This window comes from Erpetoichthys calabaricus, chromosome 3 (assembly GCF_900747795.2).
Source record: "Erpetoichthys calabaricus chromosome 3, fErpCal1.3, whole genome shotgun sequence".
NCBI lineage: Eukaryota > Metazoa > Chordata > Cladistia > Polypteriformes > Polypteridae > Erpetoichthys > Erpetoichthys calabaricus.
Genome location: NC_041396.2, coordinates 202,567,385 through 202,591,094, shown reverse-complemented (window position 1 = coordinate 202,591,094; position 23,710 = coordinate 202,567,385).

The following is a 23,710-nucleotide window of genomic DNA, read 5'->3' as shown; positions in this document are numbered from 1 at the left end:
TGGTCAGGATTAATGGTGTTCTCAATGCTGAGAAATACAGGCAGATACTTATCCATCATGCAACACCATCAGGGAGGCATATGATTGGCCCCAAATTTATTCTGCAGCAGGACAACAACCCCAAACATACAGCCAAAGTCATTAAGAACTATCTTCAGCGTAAAGAAGAACAAGAAGTCCTGGAAGTGATGGTATGGCCCCCACAGAGCCCTGATCTCAACATCATCGAGTGTGTCTGGGATTACATGAAGAGACAGAAGGATGTGAGGAAGCCCACATCCACAGAAGATCTGTGGTTAGTTCTCCAAGATGTTTGGAACAACCTACCAGCCGAGTTCCTTCAAAAACTGTGTGCAAGTGTACCTAGAAGAACTGATGCTGTTTTGAAGGCAAAGGGTGGTCACACCAAATATTGATTTGATTTAGATTTCTCTTTTGTTCATTCACTGCATTTTGTTGATTGATGAAAATAAATGATTAACACTTCCATTTTTAAAAGCATTTTTTGTTTACAGCATTTTTTCACACCTGCCTAAAACTTTTGCACAGTACTGTATATAAATGTATATTGTCGCAGGTGGCAGTGTATACTGTATATGGTCAATACCACAGGCATCTCTGTTTCTACAGTATATCATTCACACAAGAGACTACTGTTATTAGGCACTGTGTAAATACCAAAGGAAAATGTCCCCAGAAGAAATAAACAAACTGTGCAACTTTGTTTTCCTACAAACATGTTAATTTTTGGGTATTTTTATCTTTTATTTGCATTAAAACAGTTTTGGAGATGTAGAACTAATCATAGCATCATGGCCTTCAAGAAAGCCTTCTTTCATATTGAAACATTAAACTAAATAAGTAACTGACTAGGGAGATCATCATCACAAATAATACATGTTTTTACAGAAAATCAAACATGTGACAACCCTATCTAAATTTAGACTACAAATCTACTTTTCTGCCTGACATTTGATCACACATTCTGATTTAAGCAGCGATGCATTCGTTATCAACTGTCACCCTGCTTCATGTAAGCTGAACAATGATAGCAAACATACTTCTATCTGATATAGGAGGATACATATTTTTTTCATCTTTATGGCAAAAAATACACACGTTTCATTCCTAGGAGTTCACAAAGGTCTTTGTGGATTTTAATTTCTGTGCAAAATTAATTGTTACTTTTAGATTTAAATAATTTTACCTTCTTTCTAGTGAGTTTATTCTGTCCGTTTTCTTGTGAGCACAGCAAATTCATGTATTATTTTGCTTGGACATCACTATAATGTCTATAGTAGCACTGTGTACTTCCAACCACATTACTAGAAAAATTGGAAGGTGTGCATACCCCAACTTCCAAACTTCTAACATAAAGTTAAGAGTTAACTAATAAAAACTTAAATAGGGTCTTTATCTTGGCTTTGTTCTGTTTTATGTTTTTCAATTACATTTCAGCAAGTTGCTCCTCCATGTTTTGATCTAAGCTACAACTGACTGTTCTTGTAGCACATCCATTAAACTGTTTGCATCTCTGAAGCTCAATACCATTTTAAAGCAATCCTGTTAAATGTTTTTGAAATAAATACACTGTCTCCTAAAAGCAAGCACTGGAAACCGCATGTCCTGAAACATATTCTGTGAATATCTTTAAATATTATTAAATTTTAGCAAAATAGACATTTTAATGCTTGTTTAATTTTTCTGCAAACTGTATGCTTTATTATTCATGTGTTTTGAAGAAGATATATTTTAAAGATGATAAAGCAATAAAAAGTAATATAACACAGTGTGAGTCACTGTGGCAAATCCCAGTTCCACCCTGTGTGGTGTGTGTATGTTCTTGCTGTGTCTGCATGGGTTTTCTCCCACTATCCAAAGACATGCAGGTTAGGTGAACTGGTGACACTAAATTGGCCCTTGTATGTGTTAGCTGTGTTGGAGTGTGTGTTGGTCCTGCGATGGACTGGCTCCCTGTCCAGGGTTTTTTCCTGCCTTACACCCCATTCTAGCTGGGATAGTCTCCACCACACTGACGACCCTGGTATGGATGAAGCAGGTTAGAAAATGGCATGACTATATAACACAAAAAAATCTCTATACAACCTAATCTATCTATCTATCTATCTATCTATCTATCTATTTATATCAGTGTTTTTGACCCACTTTTGGGTCGTGAGTTGCAAGCTCATAAAAAAAAAGCTGTTTTAGTGGCTCACTTGTTCCTCGTAGAATCCCACACCCTCATTTTACCATGGGACCCCTCCATTCTCATTTCCCAATGGGATCACCAATGAACAATAAAAACAGAAAATGAGATTCTGACAGGAACATTGTCATATAATAAATAATTATTGCACTGAAGTAAAGGGTAGCAGAGAAAAATATGAGTTATAATCATAAAAAATTAATTTAGTTAAAAAAAAGGAAAATGTTATTTGCTTTACAGTTGCAGTCATATAGCCTACCACTGCTTAATAGGCCATAAAATAGAAATTGCCAATTTGAGCTGAGGGCTCAACAATTTGATAATGCAGGTTGGTCAGCTCTTGATCATACATACTGACTTTGTAAAAAATGTAACACAGATTTCACAGACGATAATAAAACCAGGCAAGAATTATGTGTACTGACTCAAATGTAATGGATGTATGAGGAGACAAAGCAAGAGAAAGAGAGCATGTTCTATTATTGATGTTTTGAAGATGGCCATCCATCTCATCAGAGTAAAAAAATAACTGATCCTCTACCCAGTAAGGAAGATTGTGAGAAATTAGGTGAGAACACAGACCTGTGAGTAACGATCCTGGTTCCATTGAAGAAATGCTCCTTTTCCTTGACAGAAGTGGCTACATACTGTAAACCCAAGTTTAACCCAAGGACTAGACCAAACATTTCTGGAATCTGTAGTAGGACCCCCACACCCTTCAATGTACAAGTTCTTTTTTTCTGATTTGTTCAAACCCCCACAACATAGTAAGTAAGGTTGTGCTATTAGTTGGACAAAACTGGCTGTATGAGTTTTGTAAGACTGCCAATAAAACATTATGGAAGAATTTGTACTTACTACAATAAGCCATTTATCAGAGAAACAAGTAACTACAGAACTCATTGAAGCTCAGAGAAGGTAAACACAGAGACAGCTTGTGGTACATTCAGAAGAAAGCAATTCATTTACCTGGAGGCGGAATTTGTCAGCTTTTAGCATGGTTATATTTCCTACTTGAAAAAGTTATTTTTTGTCTGCCCAAACTTGCAGTACACCTCTGCTATATCACATGGAAAGGAACTTTTTTGTAGTAAAGGTTAGAAATACCTCTTCCAGCCCATTTTTCAATAATTCAGATCATCTAATACCCAGTGTATGCTGTAGCTATGACTGCCAAAGTTCTTTGTCTATCTACTGAAGGCTGGTGTCATAGCAGGTTAGTGTAAATAATGGTGGTTCTCTATGTCCTGGGAATTGGAAACATCTTCATATTTTAGAAGTTTGCTGCAATGAAGAGCTGATTTCCCAAAATTAGAGAAACAAGGGTTGCCCCAGGAGTGCACAACCTTTACTTAATGAGAGTCTTTTCCAGGAGAGATGTGTTCATTTAGCAGGAATTTGAGAGGTTTGCCTTAAAATGGCAAATGTTATAATATGTGGGCATAAGTTCTTTACCCAAAAGTTATCATGCGTCACCCATTCTGGTGATATGCTAAAAATAATAGCAAATTTTGGAAATTAGTGAAATATCACACTCTAAATAGCATGAGATGGCCAATAATTCTGTTTGGAGAAGATGTTCTTAAGTTGTTTAGGGCATTATGGAGGCTTTACAGGGTGAATGCTATTAAATCCTGATGAATACTAATAATAAGGAGAAGGTGGCTTAAAGTGATTCAATGGCTTTTTCCCCTTCATAAATGTTTTATTGTCCATAAGATTTCTTTACAATGAACACATTGCAGTTAAATTAGACACTAATATATTAGTATATCATACTTAGGTGAGGTACAATGGTTTGGTAAACTCATTAAATTAAAGACAATGTGGATAAATGCCTACCATATTAAAAATGAAGTAACTTTTAGGCTGTACTTTGTAAGGTGAATTTTATTTATTAGGTGTGTTGAGATACTCGGTCTGTTGAGATTCTTTCGACTGAGCATAGTTTCATGGTATGAAGAAAGTGTAGTCTAACTTAACACAACAGATTATTTATGATGCAGCATTACTCTATCTTGTGTTACTCTAGATATAACTGTTATCACTTTATGAATTGTCACGATCTCATGCTTTTTTATATAAATACACAAATTTTAATCTATTATTGTCTAAGCATGAGACATTACCTAAAGAACTGTGTTGCCAAAGTGTGTGGTGACATTTCTCACAAATAGCGTTTTGGCTTGAATTCATTTTTGATTTTTTCAGTGTACAGAAATATGCGTTTTGTACAAGTTTAATTCTTAGTTGAGTTAGACCATGATTTGCACAGACTGAAAAATTAGAGTGGCATGACTTCTTTTCATTATCTGAATGTGTAACTGAAATGTCCTGGTCCTAACAATGTCTCAGAGTATCTAAATTATAAACAGTTTATAGTTCAGAAAAATCACATGCATCTTTGTCGCAACTTGATTTTTACAATAATTTTAAATTATGTAATTATAGATTAAATTTGTAAACAGTGGAGAGACATATACAGTATGTTTAAAGTATGCAAATGTGCTGACAATATGCACATCTCGAAAGATTCAATATGGAGTAATTTCATATAGAGTATTAAATATTATGTACTTCAGGAAGATAGTCTCATTACATAATGCCATTTGTTAATTTTAGCCAAATTAAGAAAATAAAATGTTTGTTACACGCAAATGTAATGGAAAATACTGAGAATATAAAGCTTTACAATTTCATTAAATCTATAATGAAATAGATGTGTTTACATATAATATTTCAGAAAAAAAGGAGATTTTCTGAAAAATGCAACATACCATTGTTTTAAATGTGCTAGCAAGCTGCTGGGGATAATCTTTTCGATAATCTTTTTTAAACAAGAAAAGATCATTAATAAGGCATACATACACATTTAATCATACACACATTCTGTACTGAGATGCTGTTTTAATAAAAGTTTTCAGTAGCGTTCCACGATGTAGTGCATGCTATTCAGTACACAGTGTAAGCATTTCAGCATTGTATATGCATTTCCGTATAGAATATGTGTTAAGAATTTTTCAGGGATAACATAATGTGTTATGTAAAATTCATTATTACTTTGGCAATTCATTTATTTTAACATTGTTAAGATGACATCAGCACAATACCATTTTATTTTCTATTAGCTGTACTACCCATCTAAGATGGGTTGAAATCAAAGTAACTGACGTAGATGTCACCATTAACATTTGACAAGGACAATGCAATGCATTTGTCTCTGTTACATGCCATTTGTTATGTGATTGGTAAAAGCTGTGTTAATGTTTGTAATGTGGCAATTACTGGAATGACAAACGCAATGTATTTTATTACTAAATATGTTTGTGATTGACCATCTTTTAGAATGACAGAGACATAACAACCAGACAGACACACAGACACTTATGCTTTTATTAAGGTGAACCAGCTGTCCTACCTGGCTTCACTCAGAAGAGTAATAAAATTTTAATTCCATGCATAAAATAAAAAAAACAAATAAAAAGCAGATCTGACAGTTGATTGAGCTGCCCTGTGGGACATCCTGAGGGTTCACAGGATCCCCTTGAGGTTGCTGGTACTGTGAGAGCTGTGCAGAGTGGAGGCAGAACCTCTGTGTTTTCCCAGTTGATTCTCGGGTTCGTCAGGGGTGTGTTCTTGCTCCTACTCTGTTCAATGCTTGTATGGACTGGGTGTTGGGCAAGGTCGAGGGGTCCAGCGGCTGTGGGGCATCTGTTGGTGAAGAAAGGTTCACGGATCTTGACTTTGCTGTGCTGATCAGAGCACTCGAGAGACTGAGCGAGGAGTCTGAGTGTCTGGGCTTGCGAGTGTCCTGGATAAAAACCAAGATTCAGGCCTTTAATGACCTCTTGGGCACAGCCATCAGCAGTGTGTCTGTTTGCGGAGAGAATGTTGACCTTTTCGAGAGGTTTACTTACCTTGGCAGTGACATTCATGTCTCTGGTGACTCTTCCTATGAAGTCAGTAGACGGATTGGGAGGGCATGGGGGGACATGAGGTTGCTGGAAAGGGGTGTGTGGCGCTCCTGATACTGTATCTATTCAAAAGGACGAAGGTCCAAGTCTTTACGAGTCCTGGTGCTTCCTGTCTTGCTATATGGTTGCGAGACATGGACACTATCCATGTGACCTGAGATGAAGACTGGACTCCTTTGGTACTGTGTCTCTCTGGAAAATCCTTGGGTACCACTGGTTTGACTTTGTGTCGAATGAGCAGTTGCTAATGGAGTCGCGAATGAGGCACATTACCCGCATCATGAGGGAGCATCAGTTACGGCACTATGGCCATGTGGCGTGTTTCCCAAAGGGTGATCCAGCTCGTAAGATCCTCATTGTTTGGGACCCGAGTGGCTAAACCAGGCCAAGGGGTAGCCCACGTAACACCTGTCTGCGGCAGATAGAGGGTCATTTCCAGAGGGTGGGACTGGACCACGCGTCTGCCTAGGGAGTTGCCAACTGGGATCCTGAGTTGTTTCATCGTGTAGTGGGTGTCGGCGTTCGCTTTTTGAACAAGAACCCAGACTGGTATCCCTGAAGCTTAACGGACTTGGTGTTAAACTACTATAATTATGTGTTATATATACTATATATACCACGGGTCCCCAACTCTGGTCCTAGAGGGCCCCAGTGGCTGTAGATTTTCATTCTAACCCTTTTCTTAATTAGTGACCTAATGTTTTTGCTCCTAATTAACTTCCTCTGAATTAATTTTAATTGACTTGCTTTTTAAGATATGTTCCCCTGAATCGCTTCATTTCTTTTCTTAAATGGCACCCAAACAGAAATGAAATGTGAAGTGAGTGAGCCACCAGAAGACCAACTACATCAGGGCCTGAAACTCCAATCAATTTCACTCCAACCAGTTGCTTAATTAGGCTCTTATACTTGTTGTTAATTAAACCCGTTCTTTAATTCCATGGCTTGTCACTGTTGCTCTCATTGTGTAATAGCATACACTTCCAAAACTGTTGATTTTCTCTTTTCTAAGAGCACTGTTAAAATGTTTTGGGGACCTGAGCAGATCAGAATTCCTGAGACCTTCACATTTCTTTACTTTCAGATATTGTATGATTGGCAATGTTGGTCATGTTTTGCTGGGTATGTTTTAGTTAATTTTGTTTCCATTATTGTTTGGCTGCTAATTGAGGAAAAATAAACAATTAAGGGATCTGAGTCTTCAAGAGCAAGTCAAATGAAATTAATTCAAAAGGAGTTAATTAGGAGCAAAAATAGGTTACTAATTAAGAAAAGGGTTGGAATGAAAAGCTGCAGCCACTGGGGCCCTCCAGGACCGCAGTTGGGGGACACCTGCTATATACTATATATATATATATATCTATGTACACACATACAGTATATATATCCAGAAAAAAATTATTGTAATAATGGCAATTCTCCTTGTGAATGTAAGTTGAATTATTCAAATTAATCGTATCCCCTGAAATTTTATAAAATTCATTCAGGATATTTAATACATATGAAATCAATGAGCACAGGTATGCAAAGAACAACAGTATCTCCACAAAGAGAAAACAAATATGCAAGTTCTTGTTTTCCAATTCTCTTAATCACTCATTGTTTATGCAGATAGACAATGAAAGACTTGATACTAATACCAAATAAAATTGCTGATAAAAACACCTCTTTCTCCCAAATGTTCTAACATAAAAAAATAAGAATTTATATTGTTTACATGAACTGGAGCTGTTTGAATTGAGTATAGAACTTTAATCCATGCAGATATAGTGGGTCCAAACCCAAATTTATGTAACGCAGTGAAAAAATAACCAACTCTGACAAATTCTTTTTCTAAGTCCAAAGACATCTCCAGGCACTTTGCTGCTACAAATCAAGGTGGACCACTGTGAAATAACAGAAGTACTTTTTCTATTATGTTGACAAAATCTCTGGAAAGAATTTTAATATCTGTGATAAATAGGAACACTGGTCTTCAGGATAAACCTTTGTGATTTTTTTTTTTAAGTTTTTCTTGGAAAAATGGAAACTGATACCTGGCATATTGTTTTATGTTTATATATTCTATGATGTGTAAACATAGATAAAATTTCTAATTTAAAGACCTAATTAAAAATGAGTTTCTTCATTATAAAGTTCTGCAGGATAGTCCTCTAGCTGTGCTGCTTTTTTGCTTTGAAGGGATTAATTAGAGTCTAAAATTTCAGAGAATGTTAAGGTTTAAATTCAGCATTTTTATACATAATCGTTGTTTTGGTAAGTCTTTTCTTTTTAAACATCTCTAATGAAGGTGTAATTTCCTTTATTTTCTAAAAAATAATGTTTTAATATGTTATTTAAATATATTATTTTTCTCTGTTTGTTGAATAGCTTTGGTTTTTACTGCAATGCATCTTACTGAGATATTGTACTCCCACTGTGGAAGAAAGGCAAATTAGTTTAGAATTACAAGAAGAAGAGGCATTTTCAAAATAGCCATTCAGATTTTAAATTCGAAGTCATCCTATCTTCCAAAACCCAGTTCTAAAATCATACTCATAGTCAGAATACTGAAATTAGAATTTATGAACCAATAATACCAAAAATATTAACACAACTTAAGTCTTGAGGTGTATCCGCAATCTTTAATGACCAGGAAGTGTTTGGGCTGACCTTTGTTTCTGCACAACTGTGATGTCACAGGCTGCACACTTCCGTGTTGTTTCCCCATAGCAATGTTACTACACTGGTTACCTGTGTCATTCAGAATTTACTTTAAAATTCTGCTTATGGTTTATAAAGCCTTAAATAATCTCGCCCCATCTTATATATCGGAATGTCTGACACCTTATATTCCAAATCATAACCTCAGATCCTCAACTGAGTGTCTCCTCAGAATTCCAAGAGCAAAACTTAAAAGAAGTGGTGAGGCGGCCTTCTGCTGTTATGCACCTAAAATCTGGAATAGCCTGCCAGTAGGAATTCGCCAGGCTAATACAGTGGAGCACTTTAAAAAACTGCTGAAAACACATTACTTTAACATGGTCTTCTCATAACTTCATTGTAATTTAAATCCTGATACTCTGTATATCCAATTCATTATAATAACTATTCATTCAAAATCTGTACTAACCCCTACTCTCTCTTCTGTTTCCTTTTCCAGTGTCCTTTTGGTGGTGGCGCAACTACCCAAAGCACCATGATGTTCCAACAATGATGGATGGATTAAAAGCCAGAAGTCTGCATGACCATCAGCATCAAGTGACTCCGTGAGAACCCTAACTACAAAGAGGACTATTTCATTTATGTTAGGTAGAATGCCCAGAGGGGACTGGGCGGTCTCGTGGCCTGGAACCCCTGCAGATTTTATTTTTTTCTCCAGCTTTCTGGATTTTTTTTTTTTTTTTTTTCTGTCCACCCTGGCCATCGGACCGTACTTCTTTTCTATGTTAATTAATGTTGTCTTATTTAAATTTGTTATTGTCTTTTATTTTTCTTTTCTTCATTATGTAAAGCACTTTGAGCTATTTTTTGTATGAAAATGTGCTATATAAATAAATGTTGTTGTTGTTGTTATGGTAACTGCGACTAAAAATGGTAGCATTCGCGTAAAAAATGGCATCAAAAATGGTGCAAAAATATTGTAATTGTACTAAATAATGATTTTCATCATGTGAAAATGTTATATTTGAATTCCTCATAGTCCAAAAAAAACAGAAGGGGCCAAATAACTGGAGAAATTTCATGGGCTAACATAAATAAATAAGAACTGAATCATAGATTGAATTCCAAGCCTCCTTCTGTGGACTTAATAACATCTTATTAGCCATTTCTCAATTATCACAGTAAGAATTATGTGATTTTTTTATGCAGTTCAGTGTTGTGTAATCTTGTATATTCTTTGTCAGTTAAGACATACTGTATTTCCCCTTGAAGTGTACTTTTGGGTGAAATATAGAAAATTACTTTTCCCTCCAGATATGCTTTTAGGGTTTCCCGAAGAGGCCTGGTAGATATCTCTGGAGGTATGTTAGGCTCAACAAAAATATTAATATTGTGTGGAGAGAAATTTAATTCAAATCACCCGCTACCGAACAGTTGGCTGAAGATACAACATTCGAACATGACAGAAATATTGCATTTTTTTAAAGCTGACATTTAACTTCTTGAAACTACCAGTTATTAAGGCTCAGCAAGAATGTATCATAGTAAGTGTCTCTGGTACAATAGGAACACAGGCAAGTTTCTTATTTCTGGCTGAGGTCTTAGATATTCAGCTGGGTCCAGACAGCTTGGTTAAAAGAAATGATCCAAAAGTGAATGGTGCAATGTATACCACGATGACAGTACTCACATATTAAACTAATGTGACAGACCAACCGTAAGTGAGTGAGCAGCTCTGTTATCATCATGTTAAAATTTTATTTACAGAATGAGCCCAACAAATAATACAATTCTACATACATCTATTCTTACCTCCTTTTCACTTTGTAACCAGAATATTCAAGCAGGTACTTGATTCTGATCATGGTTTCCTTTCTTTATCTCAGGTTGTCTACATTTCTAAAGGATGGTGTTTCATGACTTAAAATATCGTCACACAAGTAGAAGTAAAAAGGCATTCATGTGTATGCACGTGATGTAGCTAAATCCATATTAAATTATAGTAAAAGACTGGATACATGACTGCATATTTTTTTAAACCATAAATCATGGCACACTAATTATTCATTGTATTATAAGTACAATACAGCTGCAAATTATTATACAAAGTACAAGAAAATTCTAGAAATACTGATTAACAGACGATACTTTAATATGATACATTAAACAACTGTCTTTAAGAAACCATCTTAGGAGTATTGTCAGAATATATTACCCTGTAATAAAATGCGGACTTTCAATAATTAAATGCATGTTTCTAAAATGCTAATGAACATGAAAAATGAAAAGAAAATAATAGAAGATGGATGAAAATGTTGACTAAAAATGACTTAACACCCCCAGATATTCTGCTGTAACAATCGATAACAGTTTCTTTCTGGAAGTTACTAACTAGAATTAAAGTTCATGAAGTCTGCTAGTGAATTTTGCTGTTGGCCGCAAAAATTCCTTTACATCCCAGTCATGCTTTCTAGATCCATTTTCACTATAATTTTGAAATTAGCCTTCAGAATAAGCCAAACATGAGGTCTAAATGTTTTGCCAAGTAATTTTCATGTGTGTTTTCTGCAAATATACTTATTTTTCTGTGATTTACAAGAAAACCATTGAATCTAAATAATACACATACTGTACCTTTTACAGTTTACTTTTGAAAGGCTAAGTAGACAGTTGCTTCTTGACCTCACTCTGGGTTGGTAAGCTTACATTACCCCGATACACTGAACAAGGAGCCTTAGTCATTGCCTACCATTCTAGAAAAACATTATTGGGGTCAAGGACACTCTTAAGTTTTAGATTTTGTTCTCATTATCCTGATCCAAGTGCTTAGGCATGCAACCTTGACTCACTACGTCAATACCTAATTTCACTGCAAACATTTCAGGAAATTCTTGACTTGCTGTTAAAATAAAAAATCAACTGCAGCTGTAATTGTACTTTAGATAAGGATAACTGTTGACACAATAAATTAAGTATGGTTCTTCCTTCAATGATGCTCAGGACTACAGCACGTGGAGAAAATAGATTAGTGGACTATTTGCATACCTAAAAAAAAGACTGTTACTGGTGATGTAATGCTGAAAGATGGGGTTAGGCAATTACTTTAGAATCTAACTCAGTACCACCTCACTGCATGACCATGGATAATTATATTTGCACAGCTTTATCTTTATATATAATACAGTGTGCATTTCAGTTGTTCTCACAATTGCCATGCTCTTTACTGTAGGTACTTATGTTTGATCCCCAGCCTGAGCACTACTACGTCAGTTTGGCATTTCTCTGAATATGCTGCTTTCCTGCTGGATTCTAAACATTGTAATGGAGTAGCATTCCATTTATGACTGGTTAATGCCTCATAACTGAATGCTACTTAAATATTCTCTATACTAGATAAATTAAATTTTATTCCATTTATATTTATATGTTCCATTTTCATTTGGAGTTTCAGTGGTGACTCTATAGTTAATGCCACTACCCCCCTCATTCCAGCTTATTTGCACTCTAAAGAATTTGTGTATTCTTCAATGTGTGATTATTTTTCTCCAGGTATTACAGTTTCGCATTCATTTGTTTCAAAAAATAAAATCCCACTTTTTACATTTTTCATTTTTGTAGCTTCAATTTAGTTTTACTCTTAATACCCAAGATATGCAATGAATTATCATTCTCTTCAGTAAATCTGCAGTCGTTATTAATCTTTACTTTTCTCTGTTTTCTTTTCCACTTCTTCTTCCAGTTCACCACCACCTGATCAAAGTTCTGTGCAGATACTTGTGACATCTGAATGAAAGCGGATACCCCAATGTGTGACAAAACCCACTGTGTCATGTCCTCTAAAATGAAGCCTAAAAAAGAACCAACAACATTTAAGGCCTAGAAGTTTTAATGTCTTGCTGTTATCTTGAAGGCTGCTTCTGTTTTGTTTGACCACCTACTGTATATTTTGTCCTCCTGTCTTAGATTCATCTTTGGACTGCAGATAATTAATACACATATCATTCAGTTCAATCAGTTTCTTCATTGTGGAGACTAATTTTAGAATGTCTTACTGAGCAAATAATCACTTCTTACAGCATAGTTAATTTCAATAAGTTGGACAATTATTAAAGGAATTAATGATTAAATAATATTAATAATTATAAGAATTGTATTAAAGGAAACCAAAACTGCAAGCAGCAAAAGTACAGAAGTGACATTACATGGCACAACGGCACTAAATTGTCAGTCATTTTAACCTTTCAAGAACTTCTTAATCTTTTTAAGTCTGGCATGCTGTCTGACTTATAAAATAAGGTCAATGGAAGCTTGCCTCCACCCTCATCCAACCTAAGATGTCTGTGTAAGACCCTGGCAAACTAACAATATTATCAGACTGTCATTTAGAAACTTAAAAAAATGTATACATTAAAAACTCTGTTTCCCTTAACTTTATATTTTTCTTATTACATGTGTACTTTATTTATCTATATTTTGTATTATATTTATTTTTTGTTATTACTTTCTAAATTTAATTTGTTTTCTTTGCATAAAACTACCTTTATAACATCTTGTAAAGCACTTTGAGCTATTTACTTTTAATGAAAATGTGCTATAGAAATAAATGTTATTGTTGTTGTTCCACATCCCAAACATATGAATATGTGGTGTGAAATAAAGCAAATACAAATATCAAAAAGGGCTGGCTACCATAGGCTGTACCATTTAATGATGGATTCTTCCAACTTTTTAATCACAAATTTTGATGACAGTAGTATGTCTCAACCATGGGCTGGTCAAGTAGTGACAGCGACTTCCGGAGAGTCATTTTATAGTTGGTAGACAGCAAGTGGTGGTATGGTGGTGGAGCTTGTGATGATTTCATGGGTCTTCTAATTGGTTGGTATCTTTTTGAAGAAGTGTGGAAGTCGAGAATAGGTAAGCTACTGTACTACTTGTTTAAAGTTTAAATGTAATTTTTTTTCGCACTTTATAATTGGTTTCAGTTTTATATTTCAATTGTTATGTTTGCCAGGAGAAGGAAGGGCAAACAAAACTAATATAGGTAATTAGAAGGAGAAAAGTCAGAAAACCCAGAAAAAGAGCTGAAACTGAGAATCAGTCCTAGCTTTTGTCTAAATTGAAAATCAAATTTGAAGCCGAAAACAAAAGGGATGTGTAACAGTAATAACAACAAAGATTTCCTTTGATTTATTCGTAAATTTGGATAACCAGGAAGTACATGGTGCTGACCTTTTATCCTGTTGTAGTGATAACATTAACACTGCATACCTATGGAATATCATACCAACTAATGCTCAAAATGGTGCCAACTCTGAAAATAAAGATGGTGCCAGAAGATGCAAAAAATATAAAACCATTAGATAATGACACTTAATCCAAAAATTGGTAACAAAATTAAGTTCTGTGATCCCAAAGACCCATATCTAGAAATACAATGTAATAACCAAAGCTCAGAGAGATTATCAAAAGTTACATTTTTGACCTTTAATTTCATGTATTAGTTTGAATTTTATATATTTGTTTCAAAAGTTTTCATTCCTTTTTACTTTATTTCTAACTGTGTCACATTGAAACCCTCTAGAAGTAGGCTATGAGTTGCTGTGGCACATTGTTTGGTTGATGACTACCATCCTCATACGAGCTGATAAATTCTGATGCAGTGGCGTCAGAGTGGCGTCTGATGCAGTGGCGTCAGAGACATTGTTCAGATTCAACCAGTGAATTAATGCTCATGGAGAGTTTAATGTTTGATGTTCTCATTTTGGCTTTCACTCTTTCGTCTCATCTTGGCTTTTTAGCTCTGGGTATTAAAAAGGATTTTCTTGGTGAATGACTTTTGCAACTATTCTGACTGTTATCACAATTAAGAAAAACTTATTTTTGGGCTCTAAAAATTCTATCATTTGTTTTGGAAACCATTTCTTAGTCTTTGAGAAAAAGAAGTGGTTTTATTTTGTTTCTGAAGTAAACGTATATCTTTCAGTCAGCTTCTTGAAATATTGTGCCAGTGGAAAACTTGTGGGCTGTCAGTTTGGGAAAGAAGAAGATGGTGGTCATCTGCTCTGTGAGTTTTTGGACCATTACATGTTTATTGTGACTGGCATAACAGAATCTCAAACATGACTGACTCCAAGATTATATATGTATTTAGAGACCTGAGGCAACATCAGAAATATATTAAAGAAGTGCAAAAGCAGTTAAGATAATTTATCAAACAGACACATGACCTAACCACTTCATTTCAATAAGGAGGCCTGGATTTTAACAAATTGAGCACATTATTTACAGGGTATAGCAAATTAACAGTCTCCTAAGAAGTAAATTGAGTCAAAGTGCCATCTCATCTTTTTCACATGATCAGAAAGAGTGCATATTATTTTTTAAATCAGTACCATTTTGATTTTGTCCTTCAGCCATGCACATATGCTACAGACAGAGATAAAGTAGTACGCATTATTTCATTATTAGATGAGGAGCCCTTGGAGTTGGCATCATTCTGTTATTAAGCTGCAATTTGTTGCATGTGTTTGTGTAACTTTTAGTTCTATCTTTGACACATAATCCCCAAATTTTATTTGCAGATGGAAATCCATTAATTAAAGGGTTATAAAAGTGATAACACATTCTTTGAATTTATAAGATGAAGCACTCCAATCTGGTTATGCCCAGTCTTGATCTGCATGTTATATCAGTCTTTTCTTGGTCAAAAAGCGACATTCTTTTTTTTTATCTTTTACCAAATTTATTAAAAGCATTTAACATTTCATACAATCAAGTCAAACTTAACAAAACTAAATTCAAAAAACGCCCATGAGAAAGAGTGTTGAGAGTAATAAAGAGAGATAAAGAAAAGAGTCTTTTCCCCCAATATAAATGCTTATTCTATAATGTTATTGATTAGTTCCTTCTAGGTTTTAAAAAAGTGTTGAACAGATCCTCTAAATGAGACTTTGATTTTTTCCAATTTCAAATAGTATATAACATCGGTTACTCACTGACTTGAAAGAGGTGGGTTAGGATTCTTCCAGTTGCGCAAGACAATGCTGCCATTGATAGGAGACAAAGTATATAATGAAAAAGAGGAAAGAGTGTCAGATGCACTGAAATAAAAAAGTTAAATCTCCTCCAATTATATTCCATAAATCTCACCTTCACTAAACTGGAGCAGTGTAGCTCTTGCAATCTAATAAAAATACGTGACAGTGATGAGTTTAAGACTTATTCAAAAACTACTTCAGTCATGTGAACCAGCCAACTCTCCTGGGATTTTCCAAAACTTTATCAATTACATTTTTCACCACTTACTAGATATTACAGTATTGGATTACATTGCTGATGTCCTCATATTTTCAAATAATACTGAAGAACATATTACATATTAGAGAAATGCTGAAAAGACTACGACAAAACTTTAAAAGTGCAGGTTGAGACTTCTTCTTTCGGCTGCTCCCGTTAGGAGTTGCCACAGCGGATCATCTTCTTCCATATCTTTCTGTCCCTCTGTATCTTGTTCTGTTACACCCATCACCTGCATGTCCTCTCTCACCACATCCATAAACCTCCTCTTAGGCCTTCCTCTTTTCCTCTTGCCTGCCAGCTCTATCCTTAGCATCCTTCTCCCAATATACACAGCATCTCTCCTCTGCACATGTCCAAACCAATGCAATCTTGCCTCTCTGACTTTGTCTCCAAACCATCCAACTTGAGCTGACCCTCTAATGTACTCATTGCTAATCCTGTCCATTCTTGTCACACCTCGTCTTCTGGTGTTGATTTTATTGTTGATTTAATTATACTTATTAATCCCTTAGGGAAACATTTTCTTTTCACATGACCTTTGGAAATCAGAGTTTAGGGTCAGCCGTTATACAGTGTCTTTGGAACAATTTTCAGGTTAACGGACTTGCTCAAGGGTTCAAAGGAGTAGGATCTTTCTGGCAGTAACAGGATTTGAACTGGCAACCTTCGACATACCAGTGCAGATCCTTAGCCTCAGAGCAACCACTCCACCTTTAGGGTTATGAGATTTCTCAAATACGTTAGAAAATGGTTAATACAAAAGTATCTGTGATTTTAGAGTATGAAGCAAATGTAGCAATTTGTGGGCTTTACAAAATATTATCAACAGTTAATGAAAATGATTAAGTCATGCAACTATATTTACTAAGAATACACAAAAGAAAAGGTCCTTTGATAATGTTTAATCAATTGTTTACTTCAGCTCCAATTCTATAGCATCCAGATGTTACTAAACAGTTGTTGTTGAAGTGGATGCCTCAGGCATTGGGGTGGAAGCATTACTGTCACAATAAACTGATCATAGCAATAAGTTACACCCTTGCTTATTCTTTTCCAGAAAAATCGTCGACCTTAAAGCAGAATTACACAGTAGGGAATAAAGAAATGCTGGCCATAAGATATGTGCTTGAGGAATAGAGGCATCGGCTGGAAGGTGCTCAGTTCCCTTTTATAATTTATTCCAATTACAAAAACCTTGTTTATTTAAAGTCAACTCAGAACTGAAAACACAATTTTTTAGTCTTCCCCATTTTATAATAACTTATTTCCCAGGTAATAGAAATGGGAAAGGCAACGCTTTTTCACGAACGTTTGATCCTGATGTTTAAGTACAACTTCAAGAAACATAATCCAATCAGAAATGTGTCTACCTACTACCTAAGTGACAATTCCCACAGAACTGATAAAACAATTTATTAGTGGCCAACCAAGATAAAGCCACAGAACAATTGGTTACCAAAAAGGTTTTTTGCTGCCAGAACTTAGAGGTAAAAGGCTTTGCTGGTTTCACAGGAGTAATATTTTCACCTAGATATAAAGCAAAAACAAGAATTAATGCAAAGTTTTTCACTTGGAATAATACGTGTAAAGATACCCTTGATCATGTCTTGGCATGTGACACATGTGCAAGAGCAAACAGTTCTCCAGTTGGTCCACTACAGACCCTGCTTGTAACTGTTAGTAGGCCCTGGGAGTTAATTAGTTTGGATTTTATTATTGGGGTACTCTCTTCACATAATAACACATTAATTTTGATCAGTCATTGACTGCTTGTGTAAAAAGTACCAGATATATTTTTGACTGATGTTTTTTAGACAACATGATTTTCCATCGTGAAGAATTAAGTGGATAGTACTGTTGAACTTGGTTGGACTAAATAGCCTGTTCTCATCTACATTGTTCTAATATGTTCTAATAAATCATCTTAAATTAAGGTCCCTAATTTGATTGTCATTTTTGCCGTTTTTTTCTGTTATAAGATAGTGTTTATATTAAACCTTACTTTGAGTTATCACCCTAAGTCAGATGGTCAGGATGAATGAGTGAACTGCGATTTCGAAAAATTCATCAGTTGTACAGTGCACCCAGGATAGGTGGAGCAAGGTCCTGCCTTTAGCTGAATTTGCTGTAAATTATTCAGGAACCAAAATGTCACTCTTTGAAAGCTTGTACGGAGTTAAACCTAACTTGCTTAATTTACAGTCTGTTTCTACTTTGGTGCCCAGCCTCACACAATATCTTGCATTAAGTTCTGGTATATTTTAAGCAAACTCCAACTTACTTAAGCTGTATGCAAATAATTAATTTTGTAAATAAAATGCAGATATTTTCAAAGATATGGTGAATTAAAAGGGATAAATCAAAGAGGTGCAGAAGATAATGTTATTACTTTTATTTCAACCTGAAACGTCATTCATTTACTAAATACATGGAAAATGCATGAACCACATGCTGAAACTGTATTCATTTCCATTTGACTAGATACAGTATCTCTATGATAAGTTAATCAATGTGGTTTTGATTTTTGCAGTTAGGAGCATTTGCTTATATATCAACCTGGTGTAGAAAGGTTGCGGATGTGCATGTGGTAGGGAATGAGTAATGGGACTAATCTTATTTGAAGAACAATGTCCTGGCAAACCCAAAACCAAAAGCATTCTGTAGTGACACAGGATATGACCCACTTTTATTACATGAGGGAGCAAAATTCCCGGATTGCTGCTGGAGTTAGGATTTAGTCCAATTTATTTGTTAACCACCAGCTCATCCAATTTGACTGGCTTTTTAGTTACCCCATTGTTTTACTACAGCAATGGTTTTATTTTAATAACAGCAAATGCCGCAACCAAATGTATTTAATTGGAGCCCACCATGGAAGAATGGGAGGATATTTTCTTTCCAACAACAAGTGAATTGCTAACAGCCTATGATGGTATCCATTTCACTGTAATGCTGGTTTATGTTACAGCCTTTGTAAACCTTCTAATTGTCTAGCATTTCTGACATTTATAGACATGCCATGTTTCCAATGAAAACACATCAGTGAGGTCAGAGGGAGGTTCGGGGGATTTAGTAATTCTAGATAAAGCTCATCTTTATGAAGACACATTAAACTGAAGCATCTAATAGGAGTCGCAAAATATTTACATAGTTCACCTTCTGTTGCTATCGGAAAAAACAGTATATTATTGAAGAATTCAAATTGACCTAGAGAATACAATAAAGCACATGTTGTAAACATATGCAGAAATTTTGAATGTTAATTCTATCTATCTATCTATCTATCTATCTATCTATCTATCTATCTATCTATCTATCTATCTATCTATGTATGTATCTATATCTATATCTATATCTATCCTTATCTATATCTATATCTAGTTCTATCTTTGACAAGAAAATGAAGAGAGAAGAATCCACTCTATTTTACAACACTTGTGGCACAGTTTTGATTCATTTCATTGCTTTGCTTTCCGCATACAATGGGTATTACACAGATGGCAACCTTAATTTCATTAAAACTCAGTAATAAGTACAATTATTTGGTGATATAAACAAGACATAATTAAAAACTGTTGAATAAAAAGAATGTTTCATTTATAAATGGTCAATTAACTTGTTAGCAGCATTCATGCCATGCTAAACACAATACCACAGGCAAGAATAAGTGGGGTGGGTTAGAAGAGCAGTGTATCCATACATCATTGCAATCTAGCCCGTGTAAGCATTCATACTTTATGAATGCCATTTCCCCTCATTATTTATATGTTTATATCTCATGTTACTCTAGATATGCTATATCATATTATATTCTGAAAGTTCTATTTTCAAAAATCAGTGTGAACCATAAAGAAAGTAAATTTTGCTTATATTGCACATTGTAGCAACAGTAAACATTGAGTCAGACATCAAAAGTAGCTGGAAAGAAAAGTATGATGAATTAAGTAAATTACTTGAAAGACATATAAACATTTTACTGGGAGAAAGACCTTGTGATAACAAGTCACAACATTCCAGACGCCAATGAAGGCTCAAAATGAAAATTTTTATGCCATGGGTCCATCTTCTCTTAGAATGTACTTTTTGATTTCTTACTGTTTAAAGCAGCATGTGTTTAATTTAATTTAAATTTTTTGAGTACACTTTAGAGCGATGTCCATTCATTACCAGCATCGCATGGAACATTTTGTAATAGAACTGAGGTGTTCTTAGCAAAGAAACCAAAGAGTGTTTTTTTTCTTCACATTGAAATGTGAGTCTGGAACAAACTACCCCCCTCATTTCGCTGAAGAAGTTAGGCTGACGGGTTTTAAGGAATGATTTGTATCAATTAATGTTTAATTAAATAATGTATATGAGATTGCATGAATTTCTCATCACTTAATATCTGCCATTACTGCGATGGTAAACGTGGTATTGTTTTGGAAATAAGGGACCAGATGTCTGTACCAGAAAGGAGGACTAGTGTGAAATCTGGCCAAGGTAAATCACGATTCATGGAAATCTGGCTAATTTGTTTTCTGAAAAACCTTGATTTGGTCATATCTAAATTTCTAAAACAGATTAAGCCAGGACCAAGTGATCTGTGAGGCCAGGGATTCAGGTAATTCACTAACCCTGTTTTTTGGAACTGGCTTCCACTTTCCAGAAAAAAAGATCTGATGAAATCCAGCTCAGTTACTGGTGAACCAATGCCATGAACGTGTCTTGCAAAAGATCAAGTTTAATGTAAAGGATTAAAGTTTTGAGGCAGTATGGATTAACGAGCAGAGAACCCAGTTATAGGATAAAATGTTGAAAATGACCATTAAGAAATGCTGATCCCAAGCTGCATTATTTAAGAAGCAGAAAAATGTTGAAATGTTGAACTAACAGAAGTACAACCCTTTCTCCAAACACTGCCCCGGAGAAAGGTGATCAGGCATTCTGGCATGCCAGGAGAAGTGTCTGCATGAACGTTAGTGTTTTACATCCAAGACTTCAATATATGTGAGCAACTTTCTATAATATGACATGGTCACCTTGACACCTCATGGTTTTGAGTTGACACAGTTTATTGTTTGTTTTTTTCTTCACAACATTGAAGATGCCTAAGTGAAGTAATCACAATTCTGTGCCAAACTTTGAAGCAGCGTCTGCACACAGAGAAACACATGGGCTGTCGTCCTGAGACAGAACTAAATAACAACCATCAAAGAGGTATTCTAATACATTCCTTCTTACTTGTAACACTGTATACAGTGTCTACTCCTTGAAAAATCCAGACCGTTAAAATAAATGATCCAAGACATTAGGAGCTCATCTTGCTTCACTGTATATGAATGTTAATAATATGCAAGCACAGTTAAAATTAACTTACCAACACATTACAAAAGCTTGTCATGGGCAGATGGGGTGAAACTGCCAGGCTTACAAAGCAGCCTCTGCTGTTAATTAAATAACTTCATTAACCTCTGATCCCTTATCCTGAACATTACATTTGTTACACTTGATTTATTAATCAAGATAATCTGCTCAATTATATTCTCGCTGTCAAAGCTAATTATGATTTTATTTGTTGGAAAGCCTCCAAAGGTAGAGGGGGAGAACTGAAATATTTATTCTTTGCACAACAGTTTGTGAACATCACCATGAAGACTGTGTGACCTACTTCTGGAAACTTTATATATTAGTTGTTAAACATCTTCGCCTTTAAATGCTGTTAAATGGCACAAGCTATTGATAACTGTTCACGACACCAGACAGTATCGACTCATTGCATGTTGGTTAGACATACAAATAAGAACTTCACTGTACTCCGTACATATCACGTTAAATTTAAACTTGAGCTTCAGCTGCAATTTGAATTAGCTAATGTGATATCTGACAATACACTTCCAACTTTCAATAATTTATAGAAATTGTTGAAAGAATTTAATTGGTTTTATGATGCCCAAGAGAAATTCATTAGCTATAAGTTTTTTGCTAAGCTTAAAACAGAGAGGTCATTCAATTGGGCAGTACACGTTCTGCACATAGAGCTTGGAATGATATTCTTATTTTCTTTTTAAAATGGTCTTATAACATTGGTGAAATCACTTTTTTTTAGTCTCAAATTGCGCACAAGATTATTGGAAATGAAGTTTACTAAACTCATTTGAATAAAATCAGTTACTAAAAGACAAGATAGTAAGTCATCAATTGATGTTAAGTTTAATTGAAAGTCAATAGTGACTCAGGAAAGTATGGTATTTTTATTGGGGCAATCCTAGTCATCTGAAATCTACCATCCTAAAGTTAACAGTCAAAGATTTGGTTTCAGCTAAAAGACCTCAGCATAAAAAAACAGTTTCTATCTACTAATTACTTTGGAGATTTTTTTTTTTTGTTTTAGGCCTTTGTAGATAGTGAGACTGCAGATAATTTTATTAGTTCATCCACGTTAAAATGTTTGCTTTTACAGCTCATTAACGGGAGTTCACAATACAGTTATAAACTATGGTGGCAGTCCCTTTGGAAACAGGTTTTATAGAGAATGTCACTCAGCCAATCTCTGTTGGTGTTCTCCACAAAGAATGCATTCCACTGCTAGTTGTTGACTCGCTTATTGAAAATGTAATACTAGATCAGTGGGTCTTAAAGGGTAATTCACAGACCACCAGTGTGAGTCAAGTGGTTCAGAAGCTGACAGTCATCAGGGCAAAGTGAGTTTTAAATTGTTCAGATACACTTCTCCATTATGTACTTACTTAAGGATTTATTTGTAACATCAAAGCTGCTAGCCAAAATCGGTCCCACTACAGTAAATAAATATACTTAGATACATAAGAAACTAAAAACACAAAGCACACCTTCCAGCTTTCTTGCGGATAGCAACAACTTTGGCCCCAATTCCATGTTTTCCTGCCCTGCTCCTTTTGTTTGTTGTGGCCACCTCCCTCTGTTTTACATGCAAAACACTCCTTCAACTTCAGTTTCCAGCCTAGCCAATTTCCTAAGCTTACATTGATGCCAGTTCTTTAACTCTATGCAACTACTGGTGATGCTCCCAAAATTGCTGACAGGCTGCATGTATTCATTGATCTTCATGGCTAAGTCATTATTATGGATCACTGCCAGAAATCTAGGGTTGTGAAATGCAAATCCAAGACAGTCAGACTTGAATCTTAGTGTTGTTCACATAAATGCCTTTTGGAAAATACTTTTCAGAAATATAATATGGAATTATACTAACAGGTGACTATTAGAGTCAGAAGGTCTGCTGTTACATATGACAAAGTGCTCTTCAGTCAAAAGCACTTAGTGTTCCAATGTACTAGATTATCTCTGGCTTGTCCAACATAATCCCAAAGAGTCCAAGAGAATTAATTAAGTGGAGTCCTAATTGTTTTGAGATGTGCATATAAAACAACATCATAGTTTCAGATACTTAGTCATAAGTAGATGTTTAAGTTCAAAAAAAGCCTCTTAAATTACCACTCATAGAAATTCTAGTTGTGAATTTGATTTACTTCCTTGTGCTTTTTTACCTAAAGGAAGACTTTATGCACTGTCTGGACCAGAATCAAAAATATTTGCCAATGGTATTATTAAACTATCCAGC